Source organism: Rhinolophus sinicus, chromosome 6, assembly GCF_057876585.1.
Source record: "Rhinolophus sinicus isolate RSI-liver-muscle chromosome 6, RSI-T2T, whole genome shotgun sequence".
Lineage (NCBI taxonomy): Eukaryota > Metazoa > Chordata > Mammalia > Chiroptera > Rhinolophidae > Rhinolophus > Rhinolophus sinicus.
The window spans coordinates 59556045-59567543 of NC_142506.1; positions in this window are offsets into that span (position 1 = coordinate 59556045).

The window sequence follows — 11499 nt, forward strand, 5'->3', positions numbered from 1 at the left end:
ATCTCAGAGAGGCTCCATCTGACCAATTCTGAGACAATTTCAGAATTCAAAAAAGAAAAAAAATATGACAGCAACATATTACAACCCACTGAATAACATAGGAAGCCATGACTTGATTCTGAGAAAAGTCAGTAAACGAATTAAAACTTGGATGAAGAATTATCCAGTGCTCTAGTCTCAAAGTACCTCCTCACAAAACAGTGATTAATGGCAAAAAGGAAAAGAGTAACTTTATCGTGAATAATCCTGGAAGTGACCATATTGAGATAATGACCAAAATGAACATTTCTGGTAATGGGATCAAATGAAACCATCAGCCACTAGATAGGATACAATGAAAAGTACACACTGTCATTTCTATATTTCTGCACAAGAGGAATTAACCCAAATATAATCCTGAGGAAACATCAGAATAATCCAGTTTACAAAAATAACTGGCCCAAAAGCTTGAAATGTATCGAGGTGGTAAAAGTGAAGGAAAGACGGAAGAACTGCTCCAAATCAAAGGCAACTAACAAGATTTAACAACTAAATCTAAGGTGTGATTTGGTGTGGATTCTTTTGCTGTAAAGGATATAACTGAATACCTGGTGGAACTTGAAGGGGGATCTAATTAAATGAGGATTAGATAGTAGTAATATATATTCTGAATTTCTTTACTATAGTTCTACTGTATTTGGGGGTGAGGGGATGGGGCATTCTGTTGGCAACTTAGACTCAAATAATTCAGGAAACAAAAGTTTTTTGTACTGTACTTGTAACTGTTTTTTTCATATAAATTTAAAATAAAATAAAAATATCCAAATATATGGTGATGGAAGGAGAACTGACTCTGGGTGGTGAACACACAATGGGATTTATAGATGATGTATTACAGAATTGTACACCTGAAATCTATGTAATGTTACTAACAATTGTCACCCCAATAAACTGGAAAAAAAAAAAAAAAAAAAAGTCCAAAAAAAAAAAAAAAGTATATTTTACTTTCCCAATTGTTATAACTCAGCTGTAAGATTAGTTTTAACCACAAGTTAGTTTTTTACAAGTTAACTACTTTACGGTACATATCTTAACTTAATGGAACTATTCTTGATATATCATTTAAAACTTTTTTTCCTAGTTAATTCACATTCCTGATGCTTATTCTTACATCAAACATCAAAAGAGAGTTGGCAATTACCTGCCCTACTGTTTGAATAGAGGAAATGAGGCAAAACTAGCTTAGTAATGAATATTTACTAATAGACAACTAGTTGTTGAATATCTGTGGCATGTAAGACACCCCACAAAGTGCCATCACATGCATCCCAGACTTGTCAGCAACAAAGCTGGACTAGAATTTTAGTTCATCCAATATTCACCTTGTATTTTTTGCTAACAGCTTGTTCTTCCAAACAGGCTTCACTTCAGTAGCCAACTTCATTCAGTTAACAGTGGCTATTTGGAGTGTGCTATGTTGAGAACGGTGAGGAACAGACCCAGCCTCGTAGGGAAGAATTCCTTTCCTGATGATCCATTCCTCTGGGGGTTTGGTGGGGAACAAAATGTGTGCTGTGTATTTGCCAACATTTTTAAAAGTTATTTTTAATTAAATTTATTGGGGTGACATTGGTTAATAACTTTATATAAGCTCAAGTGTACATGTCTATAATACATCGTCTGTGTATCCCATTGTGTGCTCACAAAGTCAGTCTCCTTACATCACCATATATTTGACCCCATTTACCTTCTTCATCCTCCCTCCATTCGTCTTCTCCTCTGGGGGTGGGCAGAAGTTGTCTATGAGCTTGTTTTGGCTGTTCATTTGTTGCTTTCTGTTGTACAACCCACATATGAGTGAAATCAGATGTTCTTTTCCTTTTCTCTCTGACTTATTTTGCTTAGCATGATATTCTCAAGATCCATCCAGGTTGTCACAAATGGCCATGGGCTTTCGCCATGTCCACAGCTTAATGGCTGCTGTGTGGGGGTCTTACCCACTGAGTGGGATTTGCCCCAGCGGGCTCTTGTGCCTGTTGAGACCATCCTGTGTGTGTGCTGTTTGTGGGACTAATTGGGTGGTGCTCTGCTGTAGTCTGAAGCCAACCTCCAAGTATGTTGGTTCTGGGGCCTCTTGGGAAGGGCTCTGGTAAGGCCCAGGTCATCCACTGCCAGGGACTACCTGGTAGGAGCTACAAAGTGATCTGTGGTTGTTCAAACACCTGTGCTGAACCTGGAGGACCATGGGAGAGACCATGTTGTGAACCAAGGACGGCTGTCACCAGTACTGGGCCTGGGGTAGCTCTGCAAAAAGCCAGGACACCTTGAGGCCTGCTGCCATCTGCCAGCTCCCTGAAGGCTCAGCCACTGATAAAGCCTCATGCAGTGCACAAGTTGGATGAGACTTGAGTGGGAAGAATTGTGTTCACCAGGTTAACATAGATTCTGGTTTGGTGTCAGTGCTGAGCCTGGAGCTACTCAGCAAAAGTCTCAGAGCACACCGAGGCTAGTTGCTGCCCTCCTGGGGTCTTCAGACTCTGATAGCTTTCCAAGAGAGAGTAACAATGATGCCGGGGCTGGCTGCTCATGAGAAAGTGCCTCAGGTGTTATGGGAGTTGGGTAGGATGGGTTCCCAGTGAGTCAGCAGCATTAAGCAGCAGAGCTCACCAGACCAATCAGATTCAGATTTGGCCGTATGGGGGAGGGCTCAACACAGGAAATGAGGTGGCTGCTTGCTGGCTGCACAGGAAGAAGTTCCTTCACAGGGAAAACGGCGACTGTCCTCCAGCCCTTGCCTACAAGCCACACACTTCAGCCTGCTTCCCGTATGCCTCTAATACACCCCCGAGTCACTGCCCCTCCGCTGGAGCTCAAGGTGAGTGCCTGCGAGCGAGTGAGTCTCTGTGTGAGCCATTTAAGAGGATATCTGGGTTTCCGGCAGCCTTCCATCCTACCTGGGTGGTCAAAATCTCCGCTGTTTTTCACAGCCAGATGTTGTGGGGGCTCCTCTTCCTGGCACCAGTATTCCAGGTTGGGGATCCTGGTGTGAGGGGCTGGGGTCCTTCGCTTCTCTGAGGGGAACCTCTGCAGCTGAGATATCCTTCCCAGTTCTCAACCCCCTGTGGGGGTTGAGAGGCCAGCCTGTTTCCCATCTCCGCCCCTGCTACCATTCTTTTCATGTCTTCTTTATAGCCTTAGTTATAAAACTTGTGTTCAGTGAGGCTTCAGATGGTTCTCCAGGTTGATTGCTCTATAATATAGTTGTAATTTTAATGTGTTCATGGAAGGAAGCAGGCCCAGTGTTTATCTACTCTGCCATCTTGGATCTTTGCTATTCTTAACTTTTTGAGGAATCTCCATACTGTTTTCCATAGTGGCTGTATTAATTTACATTGCTACCGGCAATGTATGAGGGCTCCTTTTTCTCTGTAGCCTCTCCAACACCTATTATTGCTTGTCTTGTCGATAATAACCATTTCTAACAGGTGAGAGATGGTATTTCACTGTGGTTTTGGTTTGCATTTCCCTAATAATTATTGAAGTTGAGCGTGTTTTCATATGTCTGTTGGCTGTTGTTTGTCTTCTTGGGAGAAATGTGTTCAGGTTCCCTGGCCATTTTAAAATAGGATTGTTTGATTGTTTTGTTGTTGAATTGTAGGAGCTCTTTACATATTTTGGATATTAGCCCCTTATTGGAAGTATTGTGTGCAAATATCTTCTCCGATTCTGTTGGCTGCCTTTTTGTTTTGTTGATGGCTTCTTTTGCTGTTATTTGCCAACACTTTGACTGCAAAGTGTTGTCTTCCTAAAAATTAAATCTAACCTCAGGGGCAACTAAAGTGAAAGAAAGGACCACATCCCTGGATTCTTAAAAATAAGTTCAAAAGAACATCTAAGAAAAATTTAATAGTTAAAGAAGCTAGCAGGAAGTGATAATTATGTTTTCATCCATTTACTGCATTCCTACTGTGTGCCAATCACTGTACTAGGCACTAAGGAGAATATATATATGTATATACATATACATATATATATATATATAGCCCTTATCCTTGAGCTCACGATTTAGAGGGGGTGGAGGAGCAACATGCAAAGGACAAATACAGAAACACAGAGAACAGAGCAACTTCCACCAAAGACAAGTGGGCAAGGCACTGGATTACGCAAAACCTGTGTCTTAAATGTTACGAGTTTGTCTATCGGAGGAGGAGGGGAGCATTCCAAGTGGAGGGAATACGATGATAAAGTCAAAGCTGTGAAAAAGTCTGGCCTGTCTAGGGAATTTGGGGGTCGAAGAACTGGGGTGGGTGTAGGGAGAGGGAGCGAGTATATGCTCCCATGCATGGTGACATGGGAGGTTAGAGGGGCAGGCCATGGAGCTGAAATAGTAGGTCGGTACTAGATTGTGAAGGGATTTCCTGCTTAGCTCAAGAATTTTAATTTTATTCTGAAGACAGTGAGGAGCCAGTAGGAGGTTTTGTAGTGAAACAAGTGCAAACACTGATGGCGTGCTGGAAACTGACCGGTCAGAAAAGACCAGAGGCAGGAGACCCGTTCAGAGGCACAATGAGACCACAAGTAAGGCAGAGATGATGAGGATGGTTTGGAGGGCAACATGGAAAGATGTTTCTTTGATAAAACATCAGAAGGATTAGTTAACGGGTATGACGACCAGATGAGAGAGGGGAACGTGTGGAGTAGGACACAAAGACATTATTACGTGGAGGGAAAGTCATTTAAAATAGGTCACATCAAGGAAAGCAGGTTCAGGAGAGGGCAATGAAAGGACTAATTCTCAACGGCTGTGCTGGGCTCTTCACATTTAATTTTATAACAAACCCATTTTGCAGGTGAGCGCACTGGAACTTGGAGAGCTTACATATTTTTAACCTAAATCACACATTTGGTATGAAACTTTTGCACTGTTTTGACTGTATTAGATGTATAGTGGCTATCTGACAACCAGGTAGGGGGCTCGAGCAGGACGTCTGAAACACGGATGTGGTGATAAAAAGCTCGAGACACAGGTATAGATGTGGGGCCAGCAGTCTGAAGCCATCACAATGGAAGATGGCCCAGAGGGAGAATAAAAAGAAAAGCAGCCGAAAAGAGGAGCCTCCATAGTAAGGGACTAACAGAAAAGGAGCCACTGAAACAGATAAGAGAAATCATAGTCAAGAGACCCCAGGAAAACCAGACTGGAAGGCTTGTGTTTCCAGAATCAAATTCTATACAGATCACACGTAAGATAAGGTCTGAAGGAGGCTATGGGATTCAGAAATTAGAACTCAGATAGAAACGATTCATAACCTTTAAAAACGCTTAAATCTAAACCATGATTTAAAATGTAGTTTGGGCTGGCTAGTACATTCCTTTAGAAAACAGAAAAAAGCGGGCCACAGAAGCATGACCATAAGATGTCTACAAAGGAAAGGAAATAACTCTGAATTGAAAACGTTTGAAATTTAATGAATTTTTAGCTATACTTTCTGAAGATTCTTAGTATGGCTACAGGGCACAGTGACAAGAGGCCAGAATGGACAAGTGTGTATTAGCTCTGCGTATTCGCACCTCTGAGTCACTTTACTCCTTTAGATCGTGGTGTGCATATGTGTAAAAGGATATCTCTGAATCCCCTCCAGCAATAGTTTTTGATTCTATGGCAGAACTAAGACAACATTAACCAGCGGCCCTAAAACACACTTGACATTTCACAGGATAATTAAGAAACCTAAAAAAAAAAAAGTGCACTGCAGCTACTATTTGAAATCGATACATTTTTCATGTGCCATTTAAAAATCCTGGTTTGGGGCTTAACTAGAGATTTATTGCTGTTGAAGTGAAATTTTTAAAGGGAACCATTTATTTGCTTCTGCCAGTCGCATGCCGTGAACTTTGGTTTTTAGCACTTATCTCTTGGTATATGATAGAGAAATTGGCCTAATATTTAATACACAGGGAAAGACTTCTGTCTCTCACAGACACCCCCACCCAATTTTTCAATTTCAATAACTTCATTGGCAAAAGAACATACCAGAAGTGGCCAAAATTAATATGTCAAACAACTCATATGTCCAGTGTATCTCTATTTTCAATTGGACAAGCCAACAACTGACTAGAAAAAATTGGGATGTGAAGAAAGAGGGAAATAGAATGAAAACAGTGATTTTTAAAGTAATACTATGCTCTTAACAGTAGGTAGTGAAACACCAAAATAAAACAAACAAACAAACAAAAACAATTATAAATTAGTTATAATAACAAATGATGAATAAGGTATTTTGAAATCACCCCTAAGATAAATTTAAAATAGAATGCAAAACATCAAACTTTCTCATCACTTCTTAAGAGAGAGAGAGAGAGAGAGAGAGAGAGAGAGAGAGAGAGAGAGAGAGAGAGAGAGAGAGAGAGATCCCAGAGGCTCTGAACTACACTATTGGCAAAAACATAAGTCACTAATGGGCATTTTGCCCAAAATATGATTTCTTCAAAACAGGATGTCCACCATTCATCATAGACCCATTAATTCTATTCCTGCTATAAAAATCACATATGGTTTTCACAACCAATCTAAAATGAAAGGACTAAATAAAATCACAAAGTAGTGCACATAATAACTTGAAGGTAGCACAAAGAAAATATATTTTTAAATATTTTATGTTTTTGTAAAAGCTCACTCGTTATTTCAAATGAAATTTCACACTCATGGTCGAATGCAGTCAAGGACCAGGAAAGGAAAGAATGAAGGCTTTGCAGGGTGATTAACAGAACGTGAGGGGAGTCCGTGGGAAATGGTAGCAAACATGTCGACCAAATCGTATGGTCAGTTGGGCAATAAACGGTCTTCTATCTTCCTTTCTCTTAATGAGGAGAAATTAGGGAGGCAACTGGATGTCCCCCTACAGTGGTCCACGTGGGCCACTGTAAGTTTTATAAAAATGCCATTGTCCTTCTTGGAGCCAACCCTTCTGGATGAAAAGGCTGGGTGTGAGTAGGGGACAGATGGAAAAAGGTGAAGTTACAGCTACTAGAATAGAACGTACATTATATGCAAATGGAGGAAAAGCAACAATTCTGGAAGCTCAGGAGAGAACCCCTGAGAACCCCAGGAGCTTATGGGCAAGAGAGAGAGAAAGGATCACAAAAACAAAAGGCAGCACCCCCACTCTGGATGGCTTTCCCACAGCTGTCACTCATTACTTCTGTGGCAGGGACAAATGCCACCCAGCTGTGTGTGTGGACGAAGGCTGGGGTGACCGTCCCTGGGTGTTCTCTGCAAAACCAGGACTAGACTCAATTGTTAAACTGACCTGGGAATTCTAAGATGTATCAGCTGGCTGGGAGGTCAGGGTGGACACCTTGTCACCTGAGCCCTTGACTTATGGAGGTCCCATTTGAGGGGCCTGACAATTGTAAAGGATGTGTTCACTTGTCTCTGGAAAACATGGTGACTTTCATCTTCTGTAAGACTTGCAAGTGTGTTAGGAAACACCACCTAGAGCTCACGTAGATCTCAGGGGACTGAGATCTCTCCAAAAGGAAGGTAATTCGGGACAGCTTTCTAGAGAGATGCTAACCAAGTGTGCCGCATTTGGGCCTCATTCTGGGCTGCAAATCCTTTTCACAGCAGTTGTAATTCTGTGCTGTGTGAAAGACATTGAACTCATCTGGTTGCAGCCCAATGGCCCATTTTAACAAGTGTGACAGAGATAATGCGTGCAGGAGTCTGCATCTTACCCTCAGAGTAGGAATATGCTAAGGTTACACCTTCTCTTCAGAAGAGTTCCTATGTGTGCTGCCGTAGAAACCTCTTTCTGAGGGTAAGTTGGGAAGTAAAATCAAAATGTACGTCACAGTGCATTTGTTCTCTGTAAATACAATTCTAGCTCTTCACGTGTTAAAATTATTCAGAGTTAAAGTCTGGTGAACCAGCTGTCTTTGCGTATCAGATAATCTGAATTCTCTTGACATGTTTGCATACTTTTGGTCTTTTCTTGAAATGTTTGTATGGTTTTGGTAAATCTGTTCTCTTATCGTATAGCAAGAAATCCCTTTTATATGATAAAGGCTTTTTGTTTAAATATACTCTGGCTGATATCTGGACGTTTCCTTTTACGTATCACAGTACTGTCAAGTCTCAATAGCCAGATTGCCAGTCAGCTTCATATTGCTGTAATACTCCAGTTGAAATACTCAACTTCCTGTAAAGAATACATTGAATATCCTTACCACTGATAATGATCTCTTATTCAGTTCTTAGCGGAGAAAAAATGCTACCAGGAAATATTTTACTTCACTTTAGGATGACGGACGTAATAAAGCTGATTATAAAAATTCGAACAGGAGAGAGTAAAACAGTCTCTCACTCATACCCCAGCTTTCTCTCTCCTCCCTCGCAAAGTTCCAGTCTCCCCAACACAGAAACATATATGATTTATTGATTCATGCTTTCTTCTTGTTGCCCTTTTCCCTCTCCCACGTACGAAAGACCACGGCTATGGCAACTCCCTGGCCTTAGGAAATGTTTATGTGGGTAAAGCAACAAATGGCTTTGGGACAGGAGGTGAAAGGCTGAGTGGTTTCCCTAGGAGGATAAAACCTTAATCCTGGTGTTCCCGGCCTTAGCAATGCTTTTTCAGGCTTTAAGAGACCACACACATATGGACAAAAGGATTATTTAGGGAGAACTGGATACTGGAGGGTCTCCCCTGACTACACTGCCTTGTGTAAGGAGACCCAGATCTTGCATGATTTGGAATGAGGTAAAAGAGCTCATGACAGAATGGATATCCTATCAGCCCAAAGGGTCGGGGACAGAATTGAAGATTGTCTATATACAATATTTAGATAGATATTCCATGCACGGATCAGTTTGTAGAAATTTATAACCATTACATGCACCCACCCCTCCATCTCTGGCAAAACTATACTAGTCAGACTGTAAATTTGTTTAACTTTACATTTTATTAAAGGCTTTTACATAGACTATATAACTTGCTCCTCACACAACTTCACGAGTACACTGTAGCAGAGGTTGCGATGTATCCCAGAATACATAATTATTAAGTGACAGGACAAGTATTCATTAAAATAAAAAATAAAATCTAGATTCCTTTCCCTTACACTATATTTGGTATGTATATACTCAGCACTCACAGGCCTGACACTCTTATCTAGGACACATACATATGTTACTGTTGGGCAAACTGCAGCCATAAGGGTTTTAAACATGAGTGATCCATGTATATTCAAGCAAATGTATTTCAAATTTCACGAAGTAGAAGGTCATTAAAAGCTTAAGATAACTAAAACACTGCATGAACTGAGTCTTTTGGGATTTCATTAGTGAAGTTCTCAGTCTCTTTTCCTCCTTCCTTCCCTCTCTCTGTGTCTCTCCCTCTTCAAAGTTCGAGTTTGTAACTTTAAATAAAAGAGGAATGACAAGACTTCTGCTATGACCAAGAAAAGAAACTAGCGTAACAGTGACCTGATTTGTTCTTCGACCTAAAACAACAAAAAAGCTAGACTATGTGTAAGTTTTCAGATATTGGACATGGGCAATGCAGGGCAGTCATCCCCTGAGAAGGAGAAACCCACGAGGGGAGATCTACAAATAGCCAGATCATTGTGTGAAGAGAGTTTCTGGGCGTCATCGTGGGGAGACCCCGCTGGGAGTCCAGAGCTCAGAGGTCACAGACCAGAGTGTTAGGGAGCTGCAGACAGTGCCAGAGCTGCAGAGGCTCTACCTCATCGTCAGACGTGTGCGGAAAGTATGAACCACCTGAGAGGAACGGAAGGAACAGTCACAGGTGTTCACGGAGGGCTTGGGAAAGTGCGTGCTTCCACTAGCCAGAGTGTAAAACCTCACAGCCCAGCACCTATCAGCTAGAGTACTCCAAGACACCTTGCTTGAGTCATGGGGCAAAATTAGTCCGGAGCAAAGACTGCTCTGATACCACCTAAGAAGACAAAGATTGTTACCGTAATAAAAGAAAAAAACAAAACCACAACCCTGTCAACCTAGAATTCTATATGTCTTTCAAAAATAAAGGCAAAATAATGCTCTTTCAGACATGCAAAAGTGGAAAGAGCAGCAGGACCTGCACTATCTTACATGTTAAAGTATTTCAGGCAGAAGGAAAATAATACCATATGGAAATATGAGACTATATTAAGGAATAAAGAGCACTGGAAAAGGTAAATATATGGGTATAAGAGACTTAAAAATGACTAACAACATTACAGGACGTAGATGATCTGACTTCAAGACTCACTACAATGCTCCAGTAATGAAGTCAGCGTGGTACCAGCCGTAAAGACAGATAAATGGATCCATGGAACATAGCAGAGTCCAGAAATTAACATACATATGCAGGAACAACTGGACTTCCAGCCATTCAGTGGGGAAATAACAGTCTTTTCAACTACTGGTGCTGGAATAACTGGATATGCAAAAATGAACCCAGATACATACTCTTACCATATGCAAAAATTTACTTGAAATTGATCACAGACTAACTATAAGACCTAAAGCTATAAAACTTCCAGAAGGAAATATAGGAGAAAATCTTAGTGACCTTGGAGTTCTTAAAATTTCTTTAATATATCAAAAGCAGAAAATGTAAATGAAAAAAATGAATAAACCAGACTTAAAAAAACTTTTGCTGTTTGAATTACACTGGAAAGAAAAAAACTGCAAGCCACAAACTGAAAAAAAAAAATAAATTTGCACAACATCTAACAAAGGATGAGTATCGTGTGTACATATATACATATAAAACCTCTTACCGTGCAACAAGAAAACAGCCTAATACAAATGGGCAAAAGATTTGAATGGATATATAATCAAAGAATTTATACAGATCACAAATAGGCATATAAAAATTGCTTAATATCATTAGTCATTAGGAAAATGCAAAGTTAAAATCACTATGTGATACCACTACACACACATGAGAATGGATAAAATTTAAGATTGGCCTTACTGAGTGTTGTCAAAAATCTGTCATGCAACTGGAACATGACCGCGTTTCCCCAAAAATAAGACCTAGCCGGACCATCATCTCTAATGTGTCTTTTGGAGTAAAAATTAATGTAAGACCCGGTATCATATTATAACTATATTATATTATGTTATGCTATATTATACCTGGTCTTATGTTAAAATAAGACCGGGTCTTATATTAATTTTTGCTCCAAAAGACGCATTAGAGCTAATGGGCCAGCTAGGTCTTATTTTCAGGGAAACTCGGTAGGACGAGAGCAGAGCAGCAATTTGGTCCAACAGAAAGAGCGCTCTGCTGAGAATTAGAAGGCCTGGATGCTAGTCTTGGCTCTTGAGGCTTTGGGCAAGTTTTCATCCTTCTATCCCTATTGTGAGATAATGTGAAGCCACTTTATAAACTTGGAGTATCAATGTTACTCTGTTGAAAACTATATAAACATAAATACCTTTGGAAAAGCAATTTAAAGAAAGTGGCAGGAAAGATAAAATCATACCATGTTAAGGCTTTTCATGTT